Source organism: Triticum dicoccoides, chromosome 4A (genome assembly GCF_002162155.2).
Source record: "Triticum dicoccoides isolate Atlit2015 ecotype Zavitan chromosome 4A, WEW_v2.0, whole genome shotgun sequence".
NCBI lineage: Eukaryota > Viridiplantae > Streptophyta > Magnoliopsida > Poales > Poaceae > Triticum > Triticum dicoccoides.
The window spans coordinates 83466177-83486298 of NC_041386.1; positions in this window are offsets into that span (position 1 = coordinate 83466177).

The window sequence follows — 20122 nt, forward strand, 5'->3', positions numbered from 1 at the left end:
CGTGGCCTCCTTGTTGGTTGCTTGACGTAGGGTCCAAGTCTCCTGGGTCTTGTTCGTTCCAAAAATCAAGTTCCCGAAGGTTTCATTCCGTTTGGTATTCCTTTTCTTCGAAACCCTAAAATAGGCAAAAAACAACAATTCTGGGTTGGGCCTCTGGTTAATAGGTTAGTCCCAAAAATAATATAAAAGTGTATAATAAAGCCCAATAATGTCCAAAACATTAGATAATATAGCTTGGAGCAATCAAAACTTTAGATACGTTGGAGACGTATCAAGCATCCCCAAGCTTAATTCCTGCTCGTCCTCGAGTAGGTAAATGATAAAAACAGAATTTTTGATGTGGAATGCTACTTGGCATATTTTCAATGTAATTCTTCTTAATTGTGGTATGAATATTCAGATCCGAAAGATTCAAGACAAAAGTTCAATATTGACATAAAAATAATAATACTTCAAGCATAGTAACTAATCAATTATGTCTTCTCAACATAACATGGCCAAAGAAAGTTATCCCTACAAAATCATATAGTCTGGCTATGCTCTATCTTCACCACACAAAGTTATCCCTACAAAATCATAGAGTCTGGCTATGCACAACCCCGATGGCAAGCCAAGCAATTATTTCATACTTTTGACATTCTCAAAACTTTTTCAATTTTCACGCAATACATGAGCGTGAGCCATGGATATAGCACTTTAGGTGGAATAGAATGGTGGTTGTGGAGAAGACAAAAAGGGAGAAGATAGTCTCACATTAACTAGGCGTATCGACGGGCTATGGAGATGCCCATCAATAGATATCAATGTGAGTGAGTAGGGATTGCCATGCAACGGATGCACTAGAGCTATAAGTATATGAAAGCTCAAAAAGAAACTAAGTGGGTGTGCATCCAACTTGCTTGCTCACGAAGACCTAGGGCATTTTGAGGAAGCCCATCACTGGAATATGCAAGCCAAGTTCTATAATGAAAAATTCCCACTAGTATATGAAAGTGATAACAAAGGAGACTCTCTATCATGAAGACCATGGTGCTACTTTGAAGCACAAGTGTGGTAGAAGGATAGTAGCATTGTCCCTTCTCTCTTTTTCTCTCATATTATTTTATTTGGGCCTTCTCTTTTTATGGCCTCTTTTTTTATTTTTTTATTTTTCATCCGGAGTCTCATCTCAACTTGTGGGGAATCATAGTCTCCATCATCCTTTCCTCACTGGGACAATGCTCTAATAATGATGATCATCACACTTTTATTTTCTTACAACTCAAGAATTACAACTCGATACTTAGAACAAGATATGACTCTATATGAATGCCTCTGGCGGTGTACCGGGATATGCAATGACTCATGAGTGACATGTATGAAAGAATTATGAACGATGTCTTTGCCACAAATACAATGTCAACTACATGATCATGCAAAGCAATATGACAATGATGTAGCATGTCATAGTAAACGGAATGGTGGAAAGTTGCATGGCAATATATCTCGGAATAGCTATGGAAATGCCATGATAAGTAGGTATGGTGGCTGTTTTGAGGAAGGTATATAGTGGGTGTATGATACCGGCGAAAGGTGCGCGGTATTAGAGAGGTTAGCAATGGTGGAAGGGTGAGAGTGCGTATGATCCATGGACTCAACATTAGTGATAAAGAACTCATATACTTATTGAAAAAATCTACAAGTTATCAAAGCAAAGTATTACGCGCATGCTCCTAGGGGGTATATTTGTAGGAAAATACCATCGCTCGTCCCCGACCGCCACTCATAAGGAAGACAATCAATAAATAAATCATGCTCCGACTTCATCACATAACGGTTCACCATACGTGCATGCTATGGGAATCACAAACTTTAACACAAGTATTTCTCAAATTCACAACTACTCAACTACATGACTATAATATCACCATCTCCATATCTCAAAACAATTATCAAGTATCAAACTTCTCATAGTATTCAACACACTCATAAGAGAATTTTATTATTAATCATGTATACCTAGCATATTAGGATTATTTAAGCAATTTACCATGCTATTTAAGACTCTCAAAATAATCTAAGTGAAGCATGAGATATCAATAGTTTCTATAAAACAAATCCACCACCATGCTCTAAAAGATATAAGTGAAGCACTAGAGCAACACTATATAACTCAAAAGATATAAGTGAAGCACATAGAGTATTCTAATAATTTCTGAATCATGTGTGTCTGTATCAAAAGGTGTGTACAGCAAGGATGATTGTGGTAAACTAAAAAGCAAAGACTCAAATCATACAAGACGCTCCAAGCAAAACACATATCATGTGGTGAATAAAAATATAGCTCCAAGTAAAGTTACCAATAGAAGTAGACGAAAGAGGGGATACCTTTCGGGGAATCCCCAAGCTTTGGCTTTTAGGTGTCCTTAGATTATCTTGGGGGTGACATTGGCATCCCCAATCTTAGTCTTTGGCCACTCCTTGTTCCATAATCCATCAAATCCTTACCCGAAACTTGAAAACTTCACAACACAAAACTTAAAGTAGAAAATTTCGTGAGCTCTGTTAACAAAAGAAAACAAAAGACCACTTCAAGGTACTGTAATGAAATCATTCTTTATTTATATTGGTGTTAAAACTACTGTATTCCAACTTTTATATGGTTTATAAACTATTTTACTAGCCATAGATTCATCAAAATAAGCAAACAACACACGAAAAACAGAATCTGTCAAAAACAGAACAGTCTGTAGTAATCTGTAGCTAGCGCAAGATCTGGAACCCCAAAAATTCTAAAATAAATTGCTGGACGTGAAGAATTTATCTATTAATCATCTTAAAAAAAATTAACTAAATATCACTTTCCAAATAAAAATGGCAGCAGTTCTCGTGAGCACTAAAGTTTCTGTTTTTACAGCAAGATTAACAAGACATTCCCCAAGTCTTCCCAACGGTTCTACTTGGCACAAACACTAATTAAACACACAAAAAACACAAAAAAAACAGAGGCTAGATAAATTATTTATTACTAAACAGGAGCAAAAATCAAGGAATAAAAATAAAATTGGGTTGCCTCCCAACAAGCGCTATCGTTTAACGCCCCTAGCTAGGCATAAAAAGCAAGGATAGATCTAGGTATTGCCATCTTTGGTAGGCAATCCATAAGTGGCTCTCATAATAGATTCATAAGTTAATTTAATTTTCTTTCTAGGTAAGTGTTCCATGCCTTTCCTTAACAGAAATTGGAATCTAATATTTCCTTCCTTCATATCAATAATTGCACCAATCGTTCTAAGGAAAGGTCTACCAAGAATAATAGGACATGAAGGATTGCAATCTGTATCAAGAACGATAAAATCTATGGGCACATAATTCCTATTTGCAACAATAAGAACATCATTAATTCTTTCCATAGGTTTCTTAATAGTGGAATCCGCAAGGTGCAAGTTTAAAGAGCAATCATCAAAATCACGGAAACCTAACAAATCACACAAAGTCTTTGGAATCGTGGAAACACTAGCACCCAAGTCACACAAAGCATAGCATTCATGATCTTTAATTTTAATTTTAATATTTGGTTCCCACTCATCATAAAGTTTTCTAGGGATAGAAACTTCCAACTCAAGTTTTTCTTCATAAGATTGCATCAAAGCATCAACAATATGTTTGGTAAAAGCTTTATTTTGACAATAAGCATGAGGAGAATTTAGCACGGATTGCAACAAGGAAATACAATCTATCAAAGAGCAATTATCATAATTAAATTCCTTGAAATCCAAAATAGTAGGTTCATTAACATCTAGAGTTTTGATCTCTTCAATCCCACTTTTATCAAATTTAGCATCATGATCTAAAAACTCCGAATTTTTGGAATGCCTTCTAAGTAAAGGTGGATCATATTCAGTACCATTATTATCAAGATTCATATTGTAAAACAAAGATTTAATAGGGGACACATCAATAACTTTTAGATCTTCATCTTTATTATCATGGTCTTCCGGCTTAGCGGCCATCTTATTAACTAAGGTAGCCTGCTTATCTAAAACTTCAGCTATTAACTTCTCAAGACAAGCAATTTGGGATCTCAAACCATCAAATTCTTTAGACATATCATCAAGCTCTTTATTCATATAACTCATAAAGCTTTTTTGTTCCTTAAGCTCGTTTCTAAAGAAACTACTATTCTCAAATTGCAAGATCATAAAACTCCTAATGTTGCTTTCGATTTCTTCTAACCTTTTAAGGTGAAGATCACCAAATCAGGGAAGAGCCATCGTGAAAAACAAGCAATCTAACACACAAGCAAACGAGCAAAAAGAGGCAAATAGAGAAAGAGAGGGAGGTTAGAGAGAGAGAGAGAGGGCGAATAAAACGGCAAGGGTGAAGTGGGGGAGAGGAAAACAAGAGGCAAATGGCAAATAATGTAATGCGGGAGATAAGGGTTTGTGATGGGTACTTGGTATGTTGACTTTTGCATAGACCTCCCCGGCAATGGCGCCATAAATCCTTCTTGCTACCTCTTGAGCACTGCGTTGGTTTTCCCTTGAAGAGGAAAGGGTGGTGCAGCAAAGTAGCGTAAGTACTTCCCTCAGTTTTTGAGAACCAAGGTATCAATCCAGTAGGAGGCTACGGGCGAGTCCCTCGGACCTACACAAAACAAATAAATCCTTGCAACCAATGCGATAAGGGGTTGTTAATCCCTACACGTTCACTTACGAGAGTGAGATCTGATAGATATGATATGATAATATTTTTGGTATTTTTATGATGAAGATGCAAAGTAAAATAAAAGCAATGAAAATAACTAAGTATTGGAAGATTAATATGATAAAGATAGACCGGGGGCCATAGGTTTCACTAGTGGCTTCTCTCAAGAGCATAAGTATTTTACGGTGGGTGAACAAATTACTGTTGAGCAATTGACAGAATTGAGCATAGTTATGAGAATATCTAGGTATGATCATGTATATAGGCATCATGTCCGAGACAAGTAGACCGACTCCTGCCTACATCTACTACTATTACTCCACACATTGACCGTTATCCAGCTTGCATCTAGAGTATTAAGTTCATAAGAACAGAGTAATGCCTTAAGAAAGATGACATGATGTAGAGGGATAAACTCATGCAATATGATGAAAACCCCATCTTGTTATCCTCGATGGCAACAATAAAATACGTGCCTTGCTGCCCCTACTGTCACTGGGAAAGGACACCGCAAAATTGAACCCAAAGCTAAGCACTTCTCCCATTGCAAGAAATATCAATCTAGTAGGCCAAACCAAACTGATAATTCGAAGAGACTTGCAAAGATAACTAATCATACATAAAAGAATTCAGAGACGATTCAAATATTGTTCATAGATAAACTTGATCATAAACCCACAATTCATCGGTCTCAACAAACACACCGCAAAAGAAGATTACATTGAATAGATCTCCACAAGAGAGGGGGAGAACTTTGTATTGAGATACAAAAAGAGAGAGGAAGTCATCTAGCTAATAACTATGGACCCGAAGGTCTGAGGTAAACTACTCACACTTCATCGGAGAGGCTATGGTGTTGATGTAGAAGCCCTCCATGATCAATGCCCCCTCCGGTGGAGCTCCGGAACAGGCCCCAAGATGGGATCTCGTGGATACAGAAAGTTACAGTGGTGGAATTAGGGTTTGGGCTCCGTCTCTGATCGTTTGGGGGTATGTAGGTATATATAGGAGGAAGAAGTACGTCGGTGAAGCAATAGGGGGCCCATGAGGGTGGAGGGCGCGCCTGGGGGGGTAGGCGCGCCCCCTACCTCGTGGCCTCCCTATTGGTTGCTTGACATAGGGTCCAAGTTTCCTGGGTCTTGTTCATTCCAAAAATCACGTTCCCAAAGGTTTCATTCCGTTTGGACTCCGTTTGATATTCCTTTTCTTCGAAACCCTAAAATAGGCAAAAAAAACAGCAATTCTGTGCTGGGCCTCCGGTTAATAGGTTAGTACCAAAAATAATATAGAAGTGTATAATAAAGCCCAATAATGTCCAAAACGGTAGATAATATAGCATGGAGCAATCAAAAATTATAGATACGTTGGAGACGTATCACCGTGATGGTCTCTTTTCGGCGGAGTCCGGGAAGTGAACATGGTTCTTGTGTTATGCTTGAACGTAAGTAGTTTAAGAATCACTTCTTGATCACTTCTAGATTCTCGACCGTTGCGTTGCTTCTCTTCTCGCTCTTATTTGCGTATGTTTTCCACCATATATGCTTAGTGCTTGCTGCAGCTCCACCTCACTATACCTTCCCCTACCCATAAGCTTAAATAGTCTTGATCTCGCGGGTGTGAGATTGTTGAGTCCTCATGACTCACAGATACTTCCAAACAGTTGCAGGTGCCGATGATACCAGTGAAGGAGGCGCAAACGAGCTCAAGTGGGAGCTCGATGAAGATCTTGGTCATTGTTTTTGTGTCTTTTCCGGATGATCAGTAGTGGAGCCCAGTTGGGACGATCGGGGATCTAGCATTTGGGGTTGTCTTCTTTTATTTTGGTTCCGTAGTCGGACCTTGTTTGTATTCTGGATGATGTATGTTTAACTTGTATTTGTGTGAAGTGGCAATTGTAAGCCAACTCTTTATCCCTTTCTTATTCAGTACATGGGATTGTGTGAAGATTACCCCTCTTGCGACAAACCTACCATGCGCCTATGCCGCCAACTCATGCCCCGACACGTGGGAGATATAGCCGCATTGTGGGTGTTACACAAACTTATAGCAAGACACACATCAGGTCTGGTACACAGCATTGCATACATGATAGAACCTATGCCTGAGGCATAGGGAATGACTTTCATTTTCTCTCTATCTTCTGCAGTCGTCGGGCATTTAGTCTGACTCAACTTTACACCTTGTAACACAGGCAAGAACCCTTTTTTTAACTGATCCATTTTGAACTTCTTCAAAACTTTATCAAGGTATGTGCTTTGTGAAAGTCCAATTAAGCATCTTGATCTATCTCTATAGATCTTGATGCCCAATATATAAGCAGCTTCACCGAGGTCTTTCAATGAAAAATTCTTATTCAAGTATCCTTTTATGCTATCCAGAAATTCTTTATTATTTCCAATCAACAATATGTCATCCACATATAATATTAGAATTTCTATAGATCTCCCACTCACTTTCTTGTAATTATAGGCTTCTCCAAAAGTCTGTATAAAACCATATGCTTTGATCACACTATCAGAGCGTATATTCCAACTCCGAGAGGCGTGCACCAGTCCATAAATGGATCGCTGGAGCTTGCACACTTTGTTAGCACCTTTTGGATTGACAAAACCTTCTGGTTGCATCATATACAACTCTTCTTTAAGATATCCATTAAGGAATGCAATTTTGACATCCATTTGCCAACTTTCATAATCATAAAATACGGCAATTGCTAACATGATTCGGACAGACTTAAGCATCACTACGGGTGAGAAGGTCTCCTCATAGTCAACTCCTTGAACTTGTCGAAAACCTTTCGCAACAAGTCGAGCTTTGACGACAGTAACATTACTGTCAGCGTCAGTCTTATTCTTGAAGATCCATTTATTCTCTCTGGCTTGTCGATCATTGGCAAGTCAACCAAAGTCCACACATTGTTCTCATAATTCGATCCCATCTCAGATTTCATGGCCTCTAGCCATTTTGCGGAATCTGGGCTCATCATCGCTTCCTCATAGTTCGCAGGTTCATCATCGTCAAGTAACATGACTTCCATAACAGGATTACCATGCCACTCTGGTGCGGATCGTACTTTGGTTGACCTACGAGGTTCGGTAGTACATTGATCTAAAGTTTCATGATCATCATCATTAGCTTCCTCACTGATTGGTGTAGGAATCACTGGAACTGATTTTTGTGATGAACTACTTTCCAATTCGGGAGAAGGTACAATTACCTCATCAAGTTCTACTTTCCTCCCACTCACTTGTAGCGACCCGACCTCAGACGTTCAAGTCTCTGTGCTTAAGTGTCATCCCTGGATCGGTATTGCTGACACACACAGTACTCGAGAATTTATTGCAGAGTTTCAATCACACACTTATTACATTGAGAGTCTCAAAAAGAGAACTTATTACAATAATATGGCTGAAGGCCATCTAAATAATATAACTGTGGAAGCTTCGAAGATATATGAGTCCATCCAACTCCACGCAAAACTGAGTGCACGACAACGACCTAGCGCACCTTACTCTTCGTCTGAAAATTCTGCAACATAAAATGTTGCAGCCTGTGTAGGTCAGCACATGGAATATGCTGGCAAGATAACACTATAGAGCAATAAACAAAACAATAGCTATCACTACATGCATATAAGGCTGGTGGAGGCTCTATGGTTTATCATTTGCATAAAGCTAGTTTTTCCCTACAACAAAGGAATATATTTTATTTAACTACATAATTTGTTGAAATCATTGGGAAGGTAACCCCAACTCAATCCCAAAATTAAAAGCTATAAGCCGACAAAATAATTAGGCAAAGTGATGAGATCAACATAACAATTCAAACACTAGCTACTCAAGATGTCCATAAACGGGGACACGGCTAATCATGATTAGTTTGTACACTCTAGAGAGGTTTGTGCACTTTTCCCCACAAGACTCGATCTCCTCCATTAAATTTCTCATACTACATGATGTTTGAGAAACGGATGACCGAGACACAGTCTTTCAGAAGCATTAACTCTTTACGATGGGTAGGCAGTACCACCTACATCCCCTACATCTGCTAGTCTACCACTGAAAGAGGTCACACAACATACTCAACTATGCCAGAGCCCATAATGGCTTGTGGCTGCACACGGAAGTTTCCAGCATGAATAACATTATGATCCCTTTGAGCCTGCGTGGCAAACCATAGGATGATCACACGGGTTCCCTGGGATCTCCTTGGACAACACTGGTATATCCCCAAGCGCCCACAACCAATCCACCCAGATGTGTATTAAAGTAGCCACCTTAAGTTAAACCTTAGTTAACAATAACTCTCACATCTTGAATGAATTCTCTCAAAACTAATCCACGTCTATGAGCATATCATAACAGTATAAGCATAACGTAGTAACACCCAAGGTTTGAATAAAAGGCAATAGGTTCATACCTCATCAACTACTTCCCACATACCCACATGTTATAAGATCCTACTCAATGCAATGTTTGAGGGTTGAAACTAATGCATAAAAACTAGGTAATAAAGGGATATGATCAAAGTGTTACTTGCCTTGCTGACGATCGGAAAACCATAGAGATTCGTAGTAGCAAGCCTCGCACTCCAGAAAATTTATCATGAACAAACAATAGCACACATAAGCACTCAAGCATAATAGACAAAGGTAAAACTCAAAAGAAAAGACCTAAACTGAAAGTTCAAGTGAAGAGCTTTGATTTGCAAAAACAATCAATCAAATCAGAGATATGAAACTCGAACTACGATCAAAAGAAGTTTGAAATTAAATCTGCTTGAAACCAAATTTTAAATTTTCAAAATCATGTTTAAGTTGATTATCTAGATAGAGGGGAGCAAGACGAAGATTTTGGCATTGGTTTCACTGGATTTGGAAAAACGAGCAAAAAGTAGCGAAGGTTTGAAGATCAGGGACTAATCTGCGATAAAAGTAATTACTGATAGGTCTCTGGCCGAAAATAAAACTAAAAATAAAAAGCTAACAAACGAACGTTCATTAACAGAATCTAATGAAAGAATACGTTCTCTAACAAAGAGAATCGGGTGAACGTTCGTTAACTAGAAAACCTAAAAAATAAAACCGATCTAACAGAATAAACCAAAAACAACGGGGCGGTTTTGCTTCGGTTTTACCGACTCAGGGTGGGAAAACCAGCGGCGGCTTCCTCCATGAGCAGTGGCAGCCGTGTGGGCGGCGGCATCGGCAGCGACGCGGGGCGGTGGCGCTTGCGGCGGTGGCGGCTCGAAGCGGCAGCGGCGGCGGCGTTGCGGGCGGCGGGGCGATGGTGGCGGAGAGAGAGGGGGCGTCACGCTTTTAAAGGGGGGAAGGCAGCTTGGAGGAGGGGGCACGATGGAGGAGGCAGAGTCCGGCTCAGACTCTGCCGGCGACGGCGGGGCGGACTCCCGCACGGGGGAAGGCGGCGGCGACTGGGCCTTGGCCCGACTCGGCTGGGCCGGCCCAGGAAGAAGTTTTTTAACAATAATTTCGCCCGGATGAAAAAAATCCAAAATAAAATAAATAAAAATCCTAAAATCCAAAAAATGATTTTCATGGTCCTCTCCTAATATTTAGGACAGCATGAACATTTTTCTAGGGCTAAAATGCAATTTTTTCTAATTTACTCGAATAAAAACTCAAATAAAAACCAAATGAAATAAATATTTTTATTTAAAATTAAATTTCCATTATTTCCGCTGTTTTGAAGAAGTCATATTATCTTCTCTTATTTTATTTATTTTGAAATAATTGGAAAAATAATTTCAAACAAAAATCACTTTGATCCAATTTACCAATTTTGAAAATTCAAAAAATGGATTTTTTTTGTGTTGCTTAAGGTCTCTAGGATCAAAATATCCAAATGAACCAAATTAAAAAAATGCAAAGAGCATGGATGCATATGATGACCTAATGATTAACATCCAAATTGAAAATTGGGATGTTACAAACCTACCCCCTTAAGATGAATCCCGCCCTCGAGATTCAAGTTGGCTAGCAAATAGGTGTGGGTGGTCTTTCCATAGGTCTTCTCGCTCCCAGGAGGCTTCCTCCTCGGTATGGTGGCTCCACTAAACTTTGCAAATTTTGATGACCATGCTGCGTGTAATTCAGCTGGCAAACTCGAGAATCTTGACAGGTTTCTCCTCGTAGGTTAGGTCACTCTCCAACTGAATTACTTCCAGGGGCATTGTATCTCTTAGAGGAATATCGGCCATCTCAGCATGACACTTCTTCAACTGGGAAACGTGAAACACATCATGAGCTCCTGACAAACCTTCGAGTAACTTCGACTTGTAGGCCACTTCTCCCATACGTTCCAAAACTTGGTATGGTCCTACAAATCTAGGGGCGAACTTTCCTTTGACTCCAAATCGTTTAACTCCTTGGACTGGTGACACACGAAGATATGCTTTGTCTCCGATTTCCTAGACTACCTCCTTGCGTTTAGTATCGACATAACTCTTCTGCATGGACTGAGCTACCTTCAGTCTATCACGAATTAACTTAACCTTCTCTTCTGACTCTTTGATTAAATCTTGTCCGAACAACTGATGGTCTCCCACTTCATCCCACATCAATGGTGTCCTGCACCTTCTTCCATACAAGGCTTCAAAAGGGGCCATCTTCAAACTAGCCTGGTAGTTATTGTTGTATGAGAACTCTGCATAGGGCAAATTATAGTCCCAACTAGATCCATAATCTAGCGCACAAGCTCTCAACATGTCCTCCAGAATCTGATTGACTCTCTCGATCTGTCCATCTGTCTGCGGATAAAGGCTGTACTAAACTCTAGCCTGGTACCCAAAGTCTGGTGTAACTGATTCCAAAAGTTTGAAGTAAACTGTGTTCCTCTATCTGATATGATGGTCCTCGGAACTCCATGCAGACATACCATCCTGGTCATATATATCTTGGCCAACTTCGCACTCGTATAGGTGGTTTTCACGGGGATAAAGTGAGCCACTTTGGTCAAACGATCTACTACTACCAAGATAGAGTCATATCCTGATCGGGTCCTGGATAATCCGGTGATAAAATCCATGCCAAGTTTATCCCACTTCCATTTGGGTATCGGCATAGGCTGTAGTAATCCTGCTGGCTTCTAGTGTTCTGCCTTAACTCTCTGACATACATCACATACTGCTACATACTCGGCAATATCCTTCTTCATACCTGTCCACCAGAAACGTTCCTTCAAATCCAAATACATCTTGGTGTTTCCGGGGTGAATTGAGTATGGTGAGTCATGAGCTTCCTGAAGTATTAACTTCCTGATCTCTGGGTCATTTGGCACATAAAAACGGTCCTCAAAACATAAAGTTTCATGTTCGTACTCACAAAAACCCTTGGCTTTTCCTTTACTAATCTTCTCCTTTATCTCAGAAATCTCCTTATAATTCTTCTAGGCTTCTCGAATCTTTCCCAATAACGTGGACTGAACTTCAAAAGCTGCAACAAAACTTCTCAGAACTATCTCCAAACGAAGTTCCTTGAGATCGTCGGTTAACTCCTGCGGTAAACCTCCAGTTACTAGAGTATTTACATAAGTCTTGCAACTTAAAGTGTCTGCTACAACATTGGCCTTTCCTGGATGATAGTGTAACTTCATATCATAATCCTTTATGAGCTCCAACCATCTCCTTTACCTGAGATTCAACTCCTTCTGCGTGAAAATATACTTCAAGCTCTTATGATCCGTGTAAACATCACAACGGTTTCGAATAAGAAAATCTCTCCAGGTCTTGAGCGCATGCACTATGGCTGCTAACTCCAAATCATGTGTAGCATAAATCGATTCATGAGGTCGAAGCTGTCATGAGGCATATGAAACAACTCTTCTCTCTTGCATAAGTACACCTCCAAGTCCCAGGCGAGAAGTGTCACAATAAACTTGGAAATCCTTGCGTATATCTAGAAGAATTAGCACTGGGGCTGCAACTAAACGTTTCTTCAACTCCTGAAAACTAGCCTCACATTCTTTGGTCCATTTGAACTTGGTGTCCTTCTTCAATAACTCTGTCATGGGCTTCGCAATCTTGGAAAAATTCTCAATGAATCTCCTATAATATCCTGGGTGCCAACCACTCAATGAAAGAATGAACCTTGGTATGGTCAACTGCTATACCTTCTCCTGATATAACATGTCCCAGAAATCCAACTTATTTCAACCAAAACTCACATTTTCTGAACTTGGCATATAGTTGATGTTCCCTGAGCTTCTCGAGAACTAAGCACAAATGTTCCTTGTGTTCTTCTTCATTCTTCGAGTACACCAATATGTCATCAATGAACACCACAACAAACTTATCCAAGGGCTCCATGAACACCTTATTCATCATACTCATAAAATAGGCAGGGGCGTTAGTCAATCCAAAAGACATGACTGTGTACTCATATAGCCCATACCTTGTGGTAAAAGTTGTCTTAGGTATATCCTGTTCTCGAATCTTCAACTGGTGGTATCCCGATCGAAGATCGATCTTGGAGAATACTTTGGCTCCATGTAGCTGGTCAAACAAATCATTGATCATCCGTAGTGGGTATTTGTTCTTGATCGTCACTTCATTCAATGCATGATAATCAACAACCATTCTCAAGGATCCATCCTTCTTCTCAACTAAGAGCACTGGGGCTCCCCACGGTGATGAACTTGGTCAGATGTAACCTTTCTCCAATAACTCCTTAATCTGCTTCTTAATTTCCTCCAGATCATTTGCGGGCATCCGATACGGTCTCTTGGATATTTGTCAGGTGCCAGGCTATAGCTCTATCAAAAATATATATCTCGATCCGGTGGAATGCCAAGTAATTCCTCTGGAAAAACATCAGGGTAATCCCTTACAACTGGCACTTCCTCCTGAACAACTCCCGAAAGGGAATTTACTTGAGTCCTCCTTGGCGCATGCCTGGATACATATACTTGATCCTCTTTCCCTCAGGGGTGGTTAGTAGTATCGACTTACTAGCACAGTCGATGTTTCCTCCACACTTTGATAACCAATACATACCTAGTATTATATCCAATCCTTGTGACTCCAAAATTATTAGGTTCGGGGGAAAACATGGCTACCAATGGTTAACGGTAACCGATCACACCATCGACTGGCCGTATACTTCGCTCCTAGTGAGCTTACTAACATGGGTGACCTAAGGGCTAAGGTTGGAAATTTAAACTTGTCCACAAATCCCCTTGATATGTATGAATGCGATGCACCAGTGTCAAAAAGAACAAGAGCGGTAAATGACTTAATCAAAAACTTACCAATCACTGCGTCAGGCTGCTCTTCAACTTCCTCCACATTGATGCGGTTCACCTGGCCTCTGGTGAAGGGATTGGGCTTCTTTATAGAGCTTCCATTTCCATTGCCATTCTTTATCTCAGGGCATTCGTTGGTGTAATGTCTAGTCTCCCCGCACTTGAAACAGGTAACGTGACTCATATCCTTCTTGGCGGGTGTTGCTGGGTTGGAACGACTCTGACTGTTGCTTCCTCCATTCCCATTTCCATTCTTAGGACCACTGTGGTTATGCGAACTCCCTCCATTGTGATTGTGGCCTCCATGGTTATGATGGGTATGTCCTCCCGAGTTCTGGGTAAAACGAGGCTTCTGCTGAGCTCCAGAGTTGTACTTCCCCTGTCCATACTTTCGTTTGCGGTTTTCAATCTGTTGTTGCTTGCCTTCAATCACGAGAGCCCTATCTACCAACTCCTGGTACTTGGCAAATGTTGCCACCATCAAATGCATACTCAACTCATCGTTTAGCCCCTCCATAAACTTCTCCTGCTTTGCGGCATCTGTGGCCACATCATCTGGGGCATAGCGAGCTAACTTGCTGAACTCATCCACGTACTGCCCCACAGTACGATTTCCCTGGCGTAAGTTGTGAAACTCGCGCTTCTTCATGCTCATAGCTCCAGTTAAGACATGTGCAGTGTGGAATGCTTGCTAAAACTGATCCCAAGTGACGTTAGCCATGGGGAAAGTGGAAGTGTAGTTCTCCCACCATCAGGCTACGGGTCCGTCTAGTTGATGTGCGGCAAAGCGCACCTTCTCAGCATCTGTGCAACCTGCGGTGGTCATCTCCCTTCCAATCCTGCGGAGCCAGTCACCAGCAACAATCGGCTCGGTGCTACTAGAAAACACCGGCGAATTCAACCTTAGAAAACAGGCTAGGTTGTCAACTAGTGGTGGCGGCGGTGGGTTGTTGTTGTTGTTGTTGCCTTGGTTCTCGACTAGCAACTGCATCAAGGCATTCTGCCGTTGGATCAACTGAGTGAGCTCCGGTGGGAAGACGAATCCGGGGTCACGTCTCAGAGGCATCTAATAGGTTGAGAGGGGTGAGAACAGAATAGAGTGAGGTCTAAAGAGATATCACTACCCATATGCACATGAGACAAACACATTCATTTCACACCAATTAATTCAAATAAGATCATACAATCGATCTAAGCTACCGTTACAAAATGCTCAGACTATTACTATATACATGGGAGAATACTACTGATAATATGGTGGTCGACTAGAAATTCTGATCGGTGGATGACTCCATGATATCTGCTCCAGCTTCGTCTTCATAGTCATCATCGCTGTCGTTGTCGGAGTCGGTGTCGTCGAGTATGATGTAGTCTTCGGAACGGATGTCCTTTTCAGGTTCGGGATCTCCCATGTATATTTCTAGCTTTTTCTTCAGGTCTTCATTCTTCTCCAGGAATACTGCAATTTCTTCTTCATATCCATCGCGTGTAGACTTGAGTTCCTCTTCTAGCTCCATATTCCCGGTCATCACCTTCTTCATGTCTATCATGTAGGAACACATTTGGTTCTCCTGACGATGAATGTGCTGATTTAACTCCTGTATGTAGGCTGCAATGGACTTGTCCTTTCTGGTGCAAATCATCTCCCATTGCTCATCTCGGCATCCACATATCTGGTAGATCGTGTCCTTAAGATCCTTGTTGTATACCTTACCGATGCGTCCAATGGCGATGTGGGTGGCCATGCTCTTTCCAAGACTCCAGGTTGGTGCATCAAAGGAAAACTCTATGGACTCGGTAACTGGCATGAACGTCCTTCCTGGAGTATGAACATGAATCATCCAACGCTCCCCTTCTGGTAGAGTGGCGGTGTTGGTCCCGGTGAAGCTTGGTATGCCGATGCTCAGGTACCTTGTGACTTCCTTCACGTGTCGTCCGAAAGGGGTGTCATCATCCCGTTGAGTGAACTTGTTCCTTGGATCCGCCAACTATAGAGTAGAAATGGAGAAGAGTCGGAAATGAGTAGAGAAGACTATCATGTGGCTTGTCCTAGTGGTCATGTCCTATAGTCAGCGTGTGCTCTGATACCATCTTGTAGCGGCCCGACCTCACACGGTCAAGTCTCTGTGCTTAAGTGTCATCCCTGGATCGGTATTGCTAACACGCATAGTACTCGAGGATTTATTGCAGAGTTTTAATCACACACTTATTACATCGAGAGTCCCAAAAAGAGAACTTATTACAATAATATGGCTGAAAGCCATCTAAATAAGATAACCACAGAAGCTTCAAAGATAAATTACTCCATCCAACTCCACGGCAAAATGAGTGCATGACAACGACCTAACGCACCTTACTCTTCGTCTGGAAATTCTGCAACATAAAACGTTGCAGCCTATGTAGGTCAGCACATGGAATATGCTGACAAGATAACACTATAGAGCAATGAACAGAATAACAGCTATCACTACATGCATATAAGGCTGGTGGAGGCTCTATGGTTTATCATTTGCATAAAGCTAGTTTTTCCCTACAACAAAGGAATATATTTTATTTAACTACATAATTTGTTGAAATCATTGAGAAGGTAACCCCAACTCAATCCCAAAATTAAAAGTTATAACCCGACAAATTAATTAAGCAAAGTGATGAGATCAACATAATAATTCAAACACCAGATACTCAAGATGTCCATAATCGGGGACACGACTAGTCATGATTATTATGTACACTCTGCATAGGTTTGCGCACTTTTCCCCACAAGACTCGATCTCCTTCGTTAAATTTCTCGCACTACATGATGTTTGAGAAACGGATGACCACGACACAGTCTTTCAGAAGCATTAACTATTTACGATGGGTAGACAGTACCACCTACATCCCCTACATCTACTAGTCTACCACTGAAAGAGGTCACACAACATACTCAACTATGCCAGAGCCCATAATGGCTTGTGGCTGCACACGGAAGTTTCCAGCATGAATAACATTATGATCCCTTTGAGCTTGGCTGGCAAACCATAGGATGATCACACGGGTTCCCCAGGATCTCCTTGGACTACACTGGTATATCCCCAGGTGCCCACAACCAATCCACCTAGATGTGTATTAAAGTAGCCACCTTAAGTTAAACCTTATTTAACAATAACTCTCACATCTTTCATGAATCCTCTCAAAACCAATCCACGTCTACGAGCATAGCATAGCAGTATAAGCATAACGTAGTAACACCCAAGGTTTGAATAAAAGGCAATAGGTTCCTACCTCATCAACTACTTCCCACATACCCACATGTTATCAAATCCTACTCAATGCAATGTTTGAGGGTTGAAACTAATGCATAAGAACTAGGTAATAAAGGGATATAATCAAAGTGTTACTTGCCTTGCTGACGATAGGAAAACCCTAGAGATTCGTAGTAGCAAGCCTCGCACTCCGGAAACTCTATCGTGAACAAACAATAGCACACATAAGCACTCAAGCATAAGAGGCAAAGGTAAAACTCAAAAGAAAATATCTAAACTGAAATTTCAAGTAAAGAGCTTCGATTTGCAAAAAGAATCAATCAAATCGGAGATACGAAACTCAAACTACGATAAAGAAAAGTTCAAAATCAAATCTACTTGAAACCAAATTTTAATTTTTCAAAATCATTTTCAAGTTGATTATCTGGATAGAGGGGAACAAGACGAAGATTTTGGCGTTGGTTTCACTGGATTTGGACAAACGAGCAAAAAGTAGCGAAGGTTTGAAGATCAGGAACTAATATGTGATAAAAGTAATTACGGGTAGGTCCCTGGCCGAAAATAAAACTAAAAAGAAAAAACTAACGAACGAACATTCATTAACAGAATCTAACGAACGAATATGTTTGCTAACAGAGAGAATCGGGTGAACGTTCGCTAACTAGAAAACATAAAAAAAATAAAACCCATCTAAGAAATAAACCAAAAAACCGGAGCGGTTTAGCTTCATTTTTACCGCCTCGGGGTGGGAAAACCGGCGGCGGAGGCTTCCTCCGGCGAGCAGTGGCAGCAGCATGGTCGGCGTCAACGGTAGCGGTGGCAGGCGGCCTCGGCGACGGGAGGCGGGTCGGCGGCTGCGGCAGCGGCGCGGGGCGGCGGCGGCTGCGGCGTTGAGGGCGGTGGTGGCGGAGAGAGAGGGGGCGGCACACTTTTAAAGGGGGGTGGCGGCTTGTAGGAGGGGGCACGGCGGTGGAGGCGGGGCAGAATCCCGCGCGGGGAAGGCGGCGGCAACTGGGCCTTGGCCTAGATTGGCTGGGCCAGCCGAGGAAGATGTTTTTCTTACTATAATTTCGCCCGAACGAAAAAAATCCAAAATAAAATAAATAAAAATCCTGAAATCCAAAAAATGATTTTCACAGTCCTCTCCTAATATTTAGGAGAGCATGAACATTTTTATGGGGCTAAAATGCAATTTTTAAAAATGCAATTTTTCCTAATTTACTCGAATAAAAACTTAAATAAAAACCAAATAAAATAAATATTTTTATTTAAAATTAAATTTCCATTTTTCCCTCTGTTTCGAAGAAGTCATATAATCTTCTCTCATTATTTTATTTATTTTTAAATAATTGGAAAAATAATTTCAAACAAAAATCACTTTGATCCAATTTACCAATTTTGAAAATTCAAAAATGGATTTTTTTAAAACCTCCAACTCTCTCAAATTGTCCTTGAGTTTCTTAAGGCCTCTAGGATCAAAATATCCAAATAAACCAAATTAAAAATGCAAAGAGCATGGATGCATATGATGACCTAATGATTAACATCCATATTGAAAATTGGGATGTTACATCACTTCTTTCGAGAGAAACTTCTTCTAAAAAAGGATCCATTCTTAGCAACTAATATCTTGCCTTCGGATCTGTGATAGAAGGTGTACCCAACAGTTTCTTTTGGGTATCCTATGAAGACACATTTCTCCGATTTGGGTTCGAGCTTATCAGGTTGAAGCTTTTTCACATAAGCATCATAGCCCCAAACTTTAAGAAACTTTCTTGCTAAACCACAGTTCATATGGTATCATGCCAACATATTTAGATGGTGCCCTATTTAACATGAATGCATCTATCTCTAGTGCATAACCCCAAAACGATAGTGATAAATCGGTAAGAGACATCATAGATCGCACCATATCTAATAAAGTACGGTTATGATGTTCGGACACACCATTACGTTGTGGTGTTCCAGGTGGCGTGAGTTGCGAAACTATTCCGCAGTGTTTCAAATGAAGACCAAACTCGTAACTCAAATATTCTCCTCCATGATCAGATCGTAGAAACTTTATTTTCTTGTTACGATGATTTTCCACTTCACTCTGAAATTCTTTGAACTTTTCAAATGTTTCAGACTTATGTTTCATCAAGTAGATATACCCATATCTGCTCAAATCATTTGTGAAGGTCAGAAAATAACGATACCCGCGGCGAGCCTCAACACTCATCGGATTGCATACATCGGTATGTATTATTTCCAGTAAGTCAGTTGCTTGCTCCATTGTTCCAGAGAACAAATTCTTAGTCATCTTGCCCACGAGGCATGGTTCGCAAGCATCAAATGATTCATCATCAAGTGATTCCAAAAGCCCATCGGCATGGAGTTTCTTCATACGCTTTACACGAATATGACCTAAACGGCAGTGCCACGTATAAGTTGCACTATCATTATTAACTTTGCATCTTTTGGCTTCAATATTATGAATATGTGTATCACTACGATCGAGATTCAATAAACCATTCACCTTGGGTGTATGACCTCAAAAGGTTTTATTCATGTAAGCAGAATAACAATTATTCTTTGTCTTAAATGAAAAACCGTATTGCAATAAACATGATCCAATCATATTATGCTCAACGCAAACACCAAATAACATTTATTTTTGGTTCAACACTAATCCCGAAGGTAAAGGGGGTGTGCGATGGTGATCTTATCAACCTTGGAATCACTTCCAACTCACATCTTCACTTCGCCCTCAACTAGTCTTTGTTTATTTTGCAACTCCCGTTTCGAGTTACTACTCTTAGCAACTGAACCAGTATCAAATACTGAGGGGTTTCTATAAACACTAGTAAAGTACACATCAATAACATGTATACCAAATATACTTTTGTTCACTTTGCCATCCTTCTTATCCGCCAAGTATCTAGGGCAGTTCCA